This window comes from Anser brachyrhynchus (genome assembly GCF_964034855.1).
Source record: "Anser brachyrhynchus genome assembly, chromosome: 15".
NCBI lineage: Eukaryota > Metazoa > Chordata > Aves > Anseriformes > Anatidae > Anser > Anser brachyrhynchus.
The window spans coordinates 11,535,771-11,550,275 of NC_137733.1; the positions used below are offsets into that span (position 1 = coordinate 11,535,771).

The window sequence follows — 14,505 nt, forward strand, 5'->3', positions numbered from 1 at the left end:
AGGGCATGTAGTGATAGCTTTGTTTCACTATTTGGCAGCAAGCCATCATTCCTTTCAGAACTGCATGGCACTTCTCTCCAAAGCCATCAGTTTTATGCCTGTTCTTGAGTTTTGCAGTATCACAAAAGAATCTGCCAACAGTGGCAAAGAAACGCAAGCTCACACGTTCAACAAAGCAGTTTGTGAATGTGAGATTTCAAAAGATATGCAGACATGAAAAAAAAATAAATCTTGAGATCCACCAGCTGAAAATTTTGAAAACTATTTGCCACTGAGGTGGACCTTTGTGAGTTGCAAGGGATATGGAGTGAAAGAAGGGTACTGAATGAACCTTGGCGTGAGTCAGAGGGGACATCTTTGGTTTTAAACTAAAGTTCTGCAAATTATACTGTGAATTGTGTTGTTTGTACAGGCTTGTACAACTTTTCATCTTTAAGTAGTCAGTTCATTGCTTCTGGAAGAAGAAGCAATGGAGTGAAAAGTGAAACTGATATTGTTTAACAAAGCGACCTCTGTGTATGAGTCAGGGTAAACTCCTGGCTTTTAAGTTGGTCCCTGGCACGCAAGGAAATCCAAGAAAAAGTAACCTTTCCCAAATCAGGGGTTGCTGCTGAATTTCCAGTCCTGATTTTGGAAGAGGGACAGCTGACTTCCCCAGGGTCATATTTATAGCTATTGTGATTACAGCAGTGTAGTGCCATGATTCAGGCCAATGTAAGTGAGATGATACCAAGACTTGCTTAAACACCGTACCTACACATTTCTGCTTATTGCTCACGCTGAAAAGAAGTGACATAGCAGTTTAGGTGCAAACTCACAAACCAAGAAGATTTGAAATTGATATATTGAAATGGCACCAGTAAATTCTGGCCCCTGCCACATCTGGAACATCTTGAAAGCTGAAGCAGCAGTGTAAAGACAGAATATTGATGAAGAACTTCATTGGACCAGATGGTCTTATCTTCCCATCATATTTCACAGAACTTGAACTCTAAATTTGTAACCGTGTAAATCAGCACCTGAACTCAGTTTACTTTCCAGCCTTCCATGTAGAGCCATATGAGATCACTGTTTGTTTCCTTGTTATTTCTTGGTCTGTGTTTCTGACAATTTCATAAAACAATATTGAAATCAATGGATCAATGCAGAAGACAAAGATTTACATATTTCAACTAGCTGAAAAAGCAACTAAATTTTAGTGTTGACTCTGAGTCCAACAGAATAACTTGTTTGGGGCAAAATGCTAAATTTCCCTTCAACTTTGAGAAATTTCATTAATTTTTTTTTTTTTTAAGTTGTCATTAAGGATGGTGACAAATATTAAGATAGCTATTCTGACTGAAAAGGTCAAAACATTCTGTTTTGAAGGATGGTTTTTCTGAGTGTTTGTTTGCCTCAGCAGGAACAATCCAGCAGAAATGTGGCAAATTCACAAAACGTTTTCATGTTGCTGAATCTATGTTTTTGCCAAAAAAAAAAAAAAAGGCAGCTAGAGCTGTTCCCATCTCTCCTTCCAAACTATTACAGAAATTAGAGTGAAATGGTACTGATTAAGATAGGGCTAGGGGGGGCATCACCCTTGCAGTAACTCTATCCAAGGCAACGGATTTACATGAGAGCCAATTCTTGGCTCTTGGTATTTACTAAGCCTATAGCCTTCAGCAGTTCATTTTCAGAACATTCTTCTTCAATGACATGAGGGTGGAATATCACAGATAATGGCCCCAATGTTTATAAAAGACAAAAGAAGCAAGATTTACTCAAACAACAACATGCAGCCTAGGCAGCACTGAACCAGAGAAATCAGAGCTGTGGGTGCATATGGGCAGTAGGTCCGTTGTGGTCCATAGCCAACTGGTCAGGAGAACAACATCAACACATACCTGATACGGACTTCTCTTTGGCTTCCTCTCAGTCATCTCTCCCTTTTTGTTATTTTTCTTTTATTTGCTATGTCAGGTCTTTCAGCTATTAATTTCTATGTGCATTAACCCAACTCCTAGAGGTTTCATTCTTTCATTTTGCCATCCTGTGGCAGTTCCACTTCCCGTGCAGCCAAGCTAGGTTATCCAGCAGCCAAACTTCCTACACGGGAGTGAGAGAGTGGAGACCCATATGAAAAAAAACATGAATCTTTCAGACAGGGGCATGTGCCCTTCCAAAGAGCGCACATGGTTCCAAAGGGGATGCAGAGGAATTAGCATTAAAATAATGTGTCGGTTATGCGAGTTAAAGAATACGCATAGCTGGAAAACACACTCCCCCATAAACTGGAAAATATCAGCTATTGTGGGCTATTTGCCAAGGATTCAAATTCTCATGAACAAGCTCCTCTGAGCTCATTTGAAAATCCTCGTGAACTCTGCTGCCATTCACCCATTAGGTTCAGGATGAAACAAAAGCCTGGAAGCTGCAGAGGAACCAGAGGGCTGCCAGCCCTCCCAGATCCAAGCGTGGGACTCAGCCGAGCTCTCCCTACCCCACAGAAAGCAGATGACATGGTGCCTGGGCTCATTCTGTCCATCCCTCATGGGGTAGGAGCAGAGGCAGGAATAAACTTGCTTTTTTTGTGGGCTTTCACGGTGTGAAAGGTGTCGGGAGAAAAAACTAGGTGTCCGCATCCATATTTGCAAGCAAGCCCAGGCCCAAGCCTGTTCTCCAGTTTCAGCTTTCCAGCTGTCTACATCGTGGGCACACAACTGTAGCTCCTAACTGAGCCTGATTTCTCTAAATGAGGCAAAATGGTGCACCTGAGTGCATTAGCCATCCGTTAGTCCATCAGCAAGTCCTTGGGCCCTTTTCTTCCTGTGCCAGCTTTTGAAAGAAGCCAGACGTGGTAAGTTTCTTCTGAAGCACATGGACCATGAGGCTGGATGACATGAAACACTTTCCTGGGTCTTGCTGTTCTGCAGAGCTTGTTTTCATGTCAGTCAGGAGCATGGGGCCCTGCTTACACCCTGCCATGCCCCCCATGGTCATAAAAAATGTGCTTTGGGTTTCACGTGCATTTAATTTTGCTTGGCTATGTTACCAGCTATATGCGCATGTGGCACTACTTGTAGGTACACGTGTATGTGTGTCAGCTTAGGTGAAGTGAACTGAGCATGCAGTGGTGGGGCAAATGCTCCGCATTGCACAAGCTCCCTTAGGTGAGGAGGGAGTGTTGGACCCCCCGCCACAAAGCGCTTATTTGATTTCATTTCAGATAAGGACATTCCAAAGTTAAAATCCAAAGCTTGATAACGATGATGAAAAATGAAACTGGCATTGAATGCTCACTACCATTCCTATGCTCGTTACCATTCCTTTTTTTTTTTTCCTTACAAAGTAATGAGCAAGATCTTTCTAAATGAAAAATAAAATGTGATACCTCAGCAAGGAGGAAAACTCCAAGGTTAGGCTCAGCCCCTTGGCATCCTTGCTGAGCAGCTGTATTGCCACTGCTGGGAAATGATTCAGAGATGGTCTGTGTGCATGTCCATACCTATGCAAAGCTGAGAAAATAAAAGACCCTCAGCTAGGGCTGTAACCTAGATGAAGCATCACCTTTCCAATCCCCAAGCACCCAGGAGTTTCAATGATTTCCTCCAAAGCCACAGAGTGGAGTCCAATGCTACCCTCCAGCCATGGCAGTGACACATGCAGGTGGCAATAGCATTTGCCTCTGAGATGTGCTCATAAAATCTGTCACCTCCTGGCTTTCTGTTGAGCAGATTTTCACAGCTCCAGCTGCAAAAGTCAAATGTGCTTTGTGTTTTCCCCCAGTGCAGGGTGAGACTGGAGACCTGAGGGCATGGCTGAGTCTGGGTGACCCTGGCTGGGCTGTAGCTCTTTACAGGGGAAAAATACTGAGGAAAGATTAGTAATGTCTAGTGTTCTTTTTTTTTTAATTTTTTTTTGGTTGGTTGGTTAGTAGTTTTTTGTTGTTTTGAAGGGCTGCTGAGGTTTTATTTGGGAAAAAAAAACAAAAAACAAAAAACAGTCAAGATCAATCTACTTTAGCCACAGATCTCACATAGGCTTACAGAGAAGCATTTCAGGCTGCTGTCTGCACAAAGGAGGTTTGATCTTTCAAAACTTGCTTTGTGAAAATCCCTTTCCCAGTTTGTGACAGAAAAGCAGTGCTTAATTTAGATGGAGATTGCTGGGAAGGCCACAAAGTACCTGCCACTGCTGTCCTCCCTCAGCCCCAAAAAACACAGGAAGGTAACTCAGGGAGAGGGATATTGGTGATTTCTTTGCTGCTATTTCAGTGTATAGTTTGCAAATTGTAATTTTAGGAGTGTCCTGATGATGTGGTCCAGTGACATACAACCAGAAGTGCATCATCTGCAGAAAGAGCAGAATTCCACTTGTGCATTTGAGATGTGCCGTGTTAGAAGTCCCCAAGTCAGAGCATCTTTCTGAAAATGAAAAAGCTTAAAAGAGAAGAGAGATTTAAAGGTAAGGGACAGTCATGGACTCATAGAAGGAGTACCATTCTGCCCCTTCCCCAAGCCTGCCTTTAATATTTCATTATCGGCACTAATGACTGATTATGCGTCTCCAGTCTTTTCGAACTTTAATAATTTCTGTACCAACATGCTTTACCGCTTTCCGGGGGAAATGTTATCTGAAGTGTGAAATTAACCATTCTTTTGTTATGAAATCACTGCTTGGCCATAGCTACTAAATAGTTTCAAACCTGAAACATATTTGAACAGTTTCCAAGTTCATCTAGAGCATGACCTTGTGTGTTTTAATAATTATAATTTCCTAAGTAAAGTACAACTCTAGAACCAGAGAAAAAAATGTACAGACAGCTGCAAGGGTGGGGATGGCTGGCTCTAATGATGAGCTTTACAAATACAGCAGGAGGAAGGCAATAAATCTCCAAAATCAAAATGCCTTCTCATTTTAACCCCTGGTATGCTGCAGTGCCATGATGATACAAAGGAGCAGACCTTCCCGCAGGCTGCCTTGATGGCAGTGGAGATGGGAGACATGGAGAGAGAATAAGGAGGAGGAGGAGAAATAGGTATCAGGTTGATCTTTCTTTTCCCAGCAAGCCACTCCTGTTTCAGATGTTTATCTCCGGCATACTGGTGTAAATCAGCTGAAAGCAGCTAGATTTGCCCCTGCTCTGCAGAAACGTGAGCTGCGATCAGGCGCACAGTCGCGGTATGCGTGCACATGTGAGTAATCCCATTGGAATCAAGGACTTGAAAGAGGAGCGCGCACATGAGTAATGTTTTGTAGATACAAGGGCTGGAATCTGGGCCACATGGCTCAGGACAAAGAGACGTGTCAGTTCTGCATAAATAACACAGGCATTCAACTTCAAAACTCCAACCTACTTAGCAGGGGCTAAAGTCACTCTTTCCACCTCGGGTCTAGGGGAGCAGGGACCAGGGCAGGGGGTGACCTTCTCAGCCATGGCAGCAGCTGGAGCCAGGATAAGTGCAGACGTTAGGTGCTCCTGATACCCAGGGAGAGACTGGGTGCTCAACAGCCCTTTTGCCCAATGCCTGCATGCTCCGATGGGGCAAGGAATGTGATCCTCATTGTGCAAGCAAGGAAGTGCCATGTTTTGTGGTGTGGTCTTTCTTGGAAGGGCCTTCTTAGCAGATAGGTACCGTCCCTGCTGCAGGGGAATGTGTACCATAGCAGGAGGAAATAGCCCCTGTTTCTCCTCCAGGCACTTTCCCTCTGTGTAACAATCACCTCCTAAAGCTGCAATGAAACAGGGTTAAAAATAAATAAAAGGAGAGAGCCAGAGCAACAGACCACCCAGTTCAGGGTGCATTTATCAGGCATGCATCGCTCCATGTGATATAAGGCTTCTCTTAGCCACTTCTGGGAGATTTTACCAGGAATATGACTAACACAACACTTGGCAAAGCAAAGACTAATAGTGTGATTGTTCTGTCGGCTTCTCCCCTTCTTGAGTAATATCGTGCTGAGCAGTGTTCAAGTTAGCAATCTGAATGGCCTTTTCATTATTGTATCGAAAACTCCTCTGACTGCGGATCTCTTAATCAAAGGACTTTTATGTAAAGTCACATTTTTTCCAAAACCAGAAAAGTTCAGGCTCAGAGCATAAACATTAGACTCATTATTTAGAAATAGCAAGTAAGTCCTCTGGGTTCTGGTATCAGATCAAAGCTAAAAAATTAAATTGCTTCAGAAAAAAAAAATTAGCTCATTTTGGGAATCAGCATATTTCTTGTTTGCTTTTTCATTATGTAGCTAAAAAAAGGAATAGTGAGATTCTGTCGGTGGTTTTCAAGTGTTTTTCAAAACTGGAAGGATGCTGCATGCTAAGTACTTCCACAGTCTGTGGAGGCAGAAAATATTTTGTTGACATGACAATAAAAACATTCTGCAGACTTATCAAATTATTTTCCCCTTCACCACTCGTAGCCACAAGAAAGCAGTGAGAGCACCGCACTCCTGTGGAAAAGAAACCTGCACTCAGCTGGCGGTGCCTTTGAACTGAAGTGCTGGAGCATGCCCCAACACGTGGAGGAAGAAGTTTCCATCCAGGTTGTTGGTGAGAATTGGGCAATGGCCCCACCTGGCCTTGTGGTGCTGTGCCAAAGGAATTGCTGCTTCTAGTGCTGCACAGAGGTAGTTAATATTTTTAAGAGTTTTAGCCCCGCTACTCCGGTCACCAATGCTTTTTCTCTCTTCTTCCTCCCCGTGGCCTCCACCTGCTTTTTCAGGCTGTGGACACATGAATGGTGGAACTGGCTCTCGGCACAGAAGGAGGAAGGAGATGTGGGATGGAGGAGAGCCACGCCAGGCAGGTCAGCCATGGCCAGAACAGTCACTTTCTCCATCACAAACAAATCCCATGCTGGAGACCCACTGCTACCAACAGTGGTTCCCACTACCCCAGAGCTGTATACAGGGTGCTTGCTCCCACACTGACCATAGGGAACCTCAGGAGATGGGGGAACCAACGATTGGAGTTTGGGGTTGCTTTGCTTTTTACCATTTTCTTCCTGATTTATTTATTCATTTTACCTGACAGCAGTTACCGACTGTGCTCACATGGGGAAAAAAGACCAACTCCTGATGATTTTTATGAACTTTGCAAGTGCCTCGGAGAGAGGTGGGACTCTCGAGAAATACCAAAGTGAGCAGATTGCTGAGGGCTGAGGAATGGCAGAAATGCCCACGTTTTCTGTCTGTGACACCGTTGCTGATGGGAATCATTTAATCACACAGCAAGACCGGTTCAGGGTACACTTACACCAGTTCTTAAGACATTTCACAGAATCACAGAACGGTGATTCTCCCTTCCCCCTAATTCTTCTTTCTAAGGTCAGCATTCATCTGCCTAACTTCTGCCCAAGTTATTGTGATGAGCGTTTGCTATGGGCTTGTCAGTCAAAGACCTGTGGCCAAGCAGTAGGAGATAGGAGGCCCAAGGACACAGGTGGGTGAACCTTGGTCCTCCAGCTTTTACAGAATGGGAGACAAGTGGCTGTCAGGCTCAGAGCCATGCCAAGAGAAAGGCACCTGCTACAGCAAGGGAATGTAATTGGACCTTGTAATCTCCATAACATGGGAACCAATTACACAGAAATCCAAGCTTCAGCAGGCAAGACTACACTCTGGTGTTAGCTGGTCTCCAGCAAACGGCTGCTCTGTGCACGGTAAAGGTTAGCACTCAGCTGATGCTGAGTTGGCAGCTATACTGAAACCTCTGGAATTAATATTCTGTCTTGGGTAAGGAAGAACAATGCTTATAAACGGCTTCTGGCAGCCCACTTCCATGCTCCCATTCAGCCTGTGACCTGTTATATGGGAAAGTGCTACTCAAGAAAGCAAATATAAATCAGTGTACAGTAGAAAAATAACAGGAAGCTTTGGCTCAAGTCAGGGAACCAGAGGACAACAGAGTCCAAGCTTATCTGCTAGTTCAGTGAAGTAGAGTGATTCTGTGTATCAAGGAAGGGAAAAGAGAAAGGCAGGCTCGCCTTCAGGCAGTTCTGGGCAAGGTGAAGAGACAGGCTGTTGGGAAGAAAAGGGCTCAAGGTGGTTCTTTCTTGTATGTCGCTTCCTTAACTGCATGCAACGCAGTCCAGTGGAGCTCACTGATCACCCCATCAGATCACTTTCCACAGCAGTGAGGTTGTGTGTTAAGGGCAGGTGAGCATTGCAAGCTGGTGCTGGAAGCCTAGCAAGCAGCTGGCAAAATGCAGCGTAGCCACAGCAGCTCTGTGCAGGCACCTCTGTCCTCCCACAGGGGTCTGGCCACAGAGACCCCCACGCTCCATTCAAGGGATAACACAGCATAGCTTCTGCACTGCTGCCCTCGTGTCATCGCAGAAAAGCTGTTTTCAAGGAAATGGGAATGCCACCAACACAAATTGCTCCGGTCTGAATTGTTTATAGACCTTCAGACAACATAAAAGTCAGAAGTGCAGTGTGGTTGTGGCCAGAATCACTCACTGCATTCTCACAGTGAGAGAGTTAAGGGTCAGTGCTAAAGAGAAGTTATTTTGTGTTTGGAGGAAACACACAACTTATTTTTCTTTCTTTAATGGAGTAAACTGGCCAAATCCGCAACTTAACTGCAGCAATCCACTTCAGACCCAGGAAGAAATTAATTTTATTTTATTTTAATCACAAATTTCAGAAGTTAAGGATAAGAAAGCATTGATTTAAAATAAATAAATAAAAAAGAAATGGTAAGATTCTATGACTTTATACTTAAAAGCATCTGATTTTCTGTAATGATGGAAATAAGGACTTTATGAGACTTATTATGAGAAGCACATAGTCACTCTAAGATTCAGGATAGACTAAAAATTCTGGTTCTCTGAAACTCTGAAGTGGTCACATAAACATTCTTTAAAATGTGGCATGTCTGCCTTTTTGCAGATGGCAGAGATGCTCCACTTGCTTTTCAAGCCCAGCCTTCACCCTTTTCTCCCTCACTTGTTCCTTGCACACCTTGAGACCGGGCCTTCGCTCTTTGCTTCTGTGCCCTGAGCCCCTTTGAGCAGTTTTCGTACATTTCTGGGCTATCTGTTTCATATCTGAACCTATCCCTTCCCTTCCATATCTATAATTCTATAGTATCTCTTCTTTTTTGGTATTACTTACTTCTAATAACACCATAATTTTATTACAGAGCCCTGTCAACCTTTTAGGAACAAAGCTCCTGTGAAGGATGCTATACGAAACAGACTTCCATCACAGGCAAATATGAACTATGGCAAAGAGACAAGAGGTTTTTTGATCATTATTTTTATCTAGAACAAATTACACATAATAACATAATAGTATTTTCTATCATATCCTGTTTCTCAGACAGGCAATTTTAAAAAAATTAATCTGTATTTTACTGCATCATCTAAGTATATCTGTGTCCCCCAAATAAGATACTTAAATGCGCATTAAAAATAAACAAATGACTGAATGTGGCCCTTGTTTCACTGCCCTTGACATAGCCTTAGAAACTCAAAACTTTTATATTGACTTAAGATAAGTGCCATAAGGCCATTAAGCAATCCATTGTTCTTATGGTACCCAATAATCTAGTCTTTTTATTTAAATATGATAGGAAGTAATCCCAGAGCCAATGAAAGCATGGAACCAGCTAGGTGTTACGTTCCACAAATACTGTATTGCATAGAAGAGTTCAGCTCCTTATCTGGAAAACAGTTGGCTGTGACCGTATTAAACAATTATATATTATCAGTTTTACTTGGCAACATTTATGTGTCAAAATGTATCATGGGTTTCACAGCTTAGTTCCAGAAATAGGCTGTGATCTCGGTGACATCATACTTCTCAGTAAAACCCTTTTTCGCTTTTCTTCCTTTCATAAACACTTGTATTCCCGGCATTCCCAGCCCTGCTCTGAACCTACGCAGACGAGTAAGGCAGAACAAGCTCTTCCCACAGTCTGGCTCTACGGCGTGCAAATAGGTTGGAAAATTTGCCAAAACAGTGCTGCTCTCTGGATGACAAACAAGAACCATGGTGGCTCTGCTAAGGTAGAGCAGGAAAAACACAGAGACCTTGGTGGAGAAAATTTAAAACGCTAACCATTGTGCAATGAGGAGACACGAAAGTCTGTTAATGATTGAATCAGGCTGCCAGTTCGCTGCATTACGTAAAGGGATAAGAATGTGTTATGACTGGGAGGTGCACCTCCAGTAACTCAAACAACATCCATGGATGTGCTGCTCAGATAGCTTAGCCTGGGGCATGGAGGAGATGTCATATGGTGAAAGATTAGGAAAAGCTAGGAGTGGAGAGAACTGAAAGTCTCCTCTCAGAAGCCTAATTGGGATTTTCAAATAGTAAGCAACTGGATTCTTAAAAACTAAGAGGTAGAAAGTGGCATTGTGAAACCATATTGCAACATTCAATTAAGTTGAAGTTGCAAACAGCTACGCAACTGTCTGTTGTGTTGAAGCATGGAGTCTGGGTGCCGTTTTGATGATTCATGATCAAATATCACACTGTCTTCTCAATTTTTTCACAATTTTTTTTTCCTAATAGGAAAAAATATTATATATATTCATAATATACATAATATATATATATGTATATGTATAATATACTATATATTTTTCCTAATAGGAAAAAAAATAAATTCTAGAATTTTTATAACTTTTAAAGAAGAAACGATATAAGGTATTCTTCTCTCTTTATTTTAATCATTTCTTTCAAAATAATAAGAAAGGATAGAGTATAATTAAAAATATATAACTAGTTGTCGTGGCAAACTCAAGGACTTCATGAACTAAGACAGAGGCCACAAGATTTTCCTTTATTTTGAAAGACTAGTTTCCCAGGTCTCGGTGTAACTGCAATTTACCTTGAAAGTCTAGAAAAATATTTTCAAAGTTATAAGCTGAGGGAAACATGTAAGAAAAGAAAAAAAAAAAAAAGGAAAAGTTTTCTCAGGAATCACTTAGGAAAACTAATCTAAAACAACTAACCTAAATTTTTAGTGAAGTGTTTGGACCGCATTAAACTCTGGGGCAACATTACTCAAGTTTTAGCTATTACAGTTTTTATTTAATTTATTTTGGAAAAGAATTAAGCAACAATAAAGTTTAAGCACTTTCGACACAAGTTGGAGAGAAGCTGAATAGCGTACTTTAAGGCTCTTCAATTTTTTTGGAAGCTCCTTTGTGCTTCTTCATACAAACTGCTCTTCACTGGACAATCAGCATCTGAATTTTGGAATGTTCTTATTGATTCCTACAAAAGTTTGGAAGTGGCACTGTTTTTTTCTATGACACTGGGAGGCCCAAAGTAAAGATATATATAAGATTTAATTTCTTGTTTTTTTTTTTTTTTTTTTTCTTTTTCATTTCTCTCTCTTTTTTTTGTCTTTTTTTTTTTTTCCAAAAGCCAGAGGCAAAATAAAAAGAGAGAAGGGAAAAATACAGTGGAATTGCAGAACAAACAAGATGGCAAAATAACAAAACTATTTTTCAATAAGCTGGGAATTTACATCAGTATGCAGTTCTTGGAGGAGAAGCAGTTTCTGTGAGCTGGCCAGATTCCCCATTGCAGACATATGGACACCTGGAAGAAAAGACAAAAGAAAGTTTTATCCCTGTATAATCCTAAGGTTACATTTTTTGTGACAAGCACAAGTACTCCTTATTAAAGAAAGCATGAAAGATTGCAGAAAATGTAAACTGCAGTTTTCACTGGTTAAGCGACAAAGAAGCATAAAACGGGGTCTTTATTCTCCGTGTGTAGGATAACTCTGCAAACATTGATGGGGCTACAGTGTTGGAAAGTTTTTTTTGAGAGGAGTGTCCAGCTGGTGAAAATAAAATATACTGAGAAAAATGCAGAGGAGATGTGGAGGGAGAGCAGGAAAAAATGCTGTAAATAAAAGCTATATTTGAATTAATCTGTTCTTGATCTTTAATGAATTATGTTTCCTAAGGGCAGAGAGGAATACCTGTTGAAGATTCAGAAGATATTTTCCAGAGTCTGAAGGGTTTTCCCTGAGGCTGAATGGGAACAGAGCTGGACTCACCGGAGGAAAAACAGAAGATTAATGAGGAAACCTACAAAAGAGAAAAGAGAGGCAAAGGTATCTTTCTCTCACTGGGACTGAACAAGGGATAGAGGAGGATTAGAAGCTAAATATTGTTCATGTGCCAACTTTTTTTTTTTTTTTAATTCCAATCTAAGCTATGGAAAGCTCCTTAGCTCTGCGATTCTTTTCCTGGTCTTTCTAAACCTCAGTCAGTTAGTTGTTAATTCTCTAGCATCATTATATGAATCTATTACATGGAAGCTAGGACTGGCTGTGAGGCTGATGAGAGGGAGCTCTGGAGCACCAGGGCTTCTCCTTGAGAGGTGACAGAGCATGTGCCAGCAGCATGATGTTGTGGGGGTCCAGGAGAGGCCAGGCAAGAGGTAAAGGGAGCACTTGTTGAACTTTTTTAGTTTGAGAGCATCTGAATTATGCCTAAGCATTAGCAATTGGTCCCAGCTGCTTTACAGGTTTCTCTGGTAGCTCTGGGTGCTCTTGCTGATGACCTCTGTGGCGAATAAACTTCTGTAAATGAAGCAATAGCAAAAGAGCTGGTGTGCCTCATCTGAGTTGTGTGTGCTATTAAAAGCATTTATTTTGTTAGTCATCTCTTCTTGTTGGGATCCAGTGGGGCTCTGCACGAAAATCTCCCTTCATACAGACAATCTGGAACAAGACATTCAGTGCTTCCTAAGACTTTCACAGGAGCTGAATTTGTAGAAAATCAAGTGGGACAGTGGGGAAATCTCAGGTCCTCTTAATGCATCAAAAAGGAAGGAGGAAGGAGTATGTCTTCCCCTTCCCTTCCAGAGATTTTCTTTAAAACAGAGTGGTTCTATTTTGGGCAAAGTATGTGCTAATGCGTGTGGAAGTGCGTCACTCAACTAGATTTCATCCACCACTTGCGACACTCATTTCTTAAGGGAAATGTGTTTTGCCATCAAGACTTACAGCAGCAGTATTACCTGTCCTCATTTTCATACTCCATGAGCTGCAACGACCTCAACTTAAACAGCAAGGCAGCTATTATAAGGCAGTATGTGATTATCTGAAGGCAATACAAAACAGTCACACAGGTTGCAGGTGTTTTACTGGAGTGGTTCAGAGGCACTCTCTCATTAGGGCTTGACACAGATGTGTTTGTACATTTTAGAACTCATACTGAATTGCCAAACCTCTTAACACGTGCTCACTGGGTCCCTCGTGAAGCACTTGGACAGGTTGAATGTATGTCTCAGTGTTTCCTGGGGTGCAGTTCATGTTGTTCTACATTCAGATTTGGACTGTTTAGACCCTCTTACAAAGATCTGTAGAATGCATTTCAAATGCACCATCAGCCCATGTCCCAGTGTCACAAGTTTGTCAGAGCATTGCTTAGCCCCTGGGATGACCAAGTCTGTGGCACTGTAAGGATGGGGAACGCAACCACCTAAATGGTATCTTTGAGCACTGAGCTTTGTTTCTTGTACACAGCCTGAGGAAAGCACAGAATCTACCAGGAAAAGGCATTTCTCTTCATGGTTAGAAGCAAATGCTTTTACGATAACTGCATGTTCTTGGTGAAGGCAAAAATAGTGAATAATCTACAGTCTTGAATAGTGATATTTTGGAAAGCTGCTTCTTCCTACCATCACAATGGAAACAGGCATTGTAGGAACTGGTAGAAGTTTAACTCCACAGATCTTGTATTCGTTCAGCCACAAATTACAGATACAGCTGAACCTCCTTGTATCCTGCATATAGCAAAAAGGAGATGCACTCGTGTCAGACACATTCCCTGTCAGTAGGACCTGCCACATTCAGGTAAAATTGTATTTGAGAACCAGTGAGTGCAACGTGGTTCCAAAAAAAAAGTGGTGGTACAGTCCCCTAGTTCTCCAAAATGCTGATATTTAACAACAGCCAAAAAAATAAGTCTGGTTACTTCAATCTGTGATTCCCTCATAAGTGGATGAATTGGCCTGAGGATCTTTGCCAGCACAGAACTTTACCTGAAGCACCACCATGTCTGTAATGTTTAATATTCTGCTGCAGCTGTGCAACACTGTGCCCAAGTTAGTACTTTGAGCATCAACAGGCTGAATGTGAAGGCACTTGCATATTAGCTGTGATGTCAGAAAATGGCAACCTTGCAACTGGGAACTATGACCAAGATTCTGCAGCTTTGTCCAGCCCTGAACTGCTGTGTTTATGACTGCTGCAAGGTTTGCATCCTAGAAGGATTTGGTCAGACTCTTCACATTTATTATGTTCTGGATCAGGGAAAATGTAAGCCAGAGAAGCTGCCTGTGCAGCCATGCTGAAGGATGATTTTCTACATAAGCATAGGTGAAGGAAGACAGGTTTGGAGAGTTTTGATTTGTTCCAGTTGCTCAAAGGGTTCTAGGTACCCTGAAATGTGTGAAGGGTCCATGAAAGAACCAGTCATACTGAGTCACTGATTTAAATAGAGAGACAATAGTTAAAATTGATGCAGAAGAGCAAAAGGAGGT

At 41.9% G+C, this 14,505-nt stretch overlaps 1 long non-coding RNA gene across 2 annotated transcripts; it reads left to right on the forward strand.

Moving 5' to 3' along the window:
- The first annotated feature begins 2,771 nt into the window (after nucleotides 1-2,771).
- LOC308178193 lies at nucleotides 2,772-13,110 on the forward strand. Of its 2 annotated transcripts, XR_013939627.1 has the most exons (5): nucleotides 2,772-2,836; nucleotides 4,281-4,443; nucleotides 6,403-6,609; nucleotides 6,705-9,995; nucleotides 11,918-13,110. It is a non-coding gene; the product is annotated as an uncharacterized lncRNA (long non-coding RNA). The 2 variants fall into 2 exon arrangements; XR_013939626.1 differs by having other exon boundaries at nucleotides 6,403-9,995.
- Nucleotides 13,111-14,505: the final 1,395 nt, after the last annotated feature.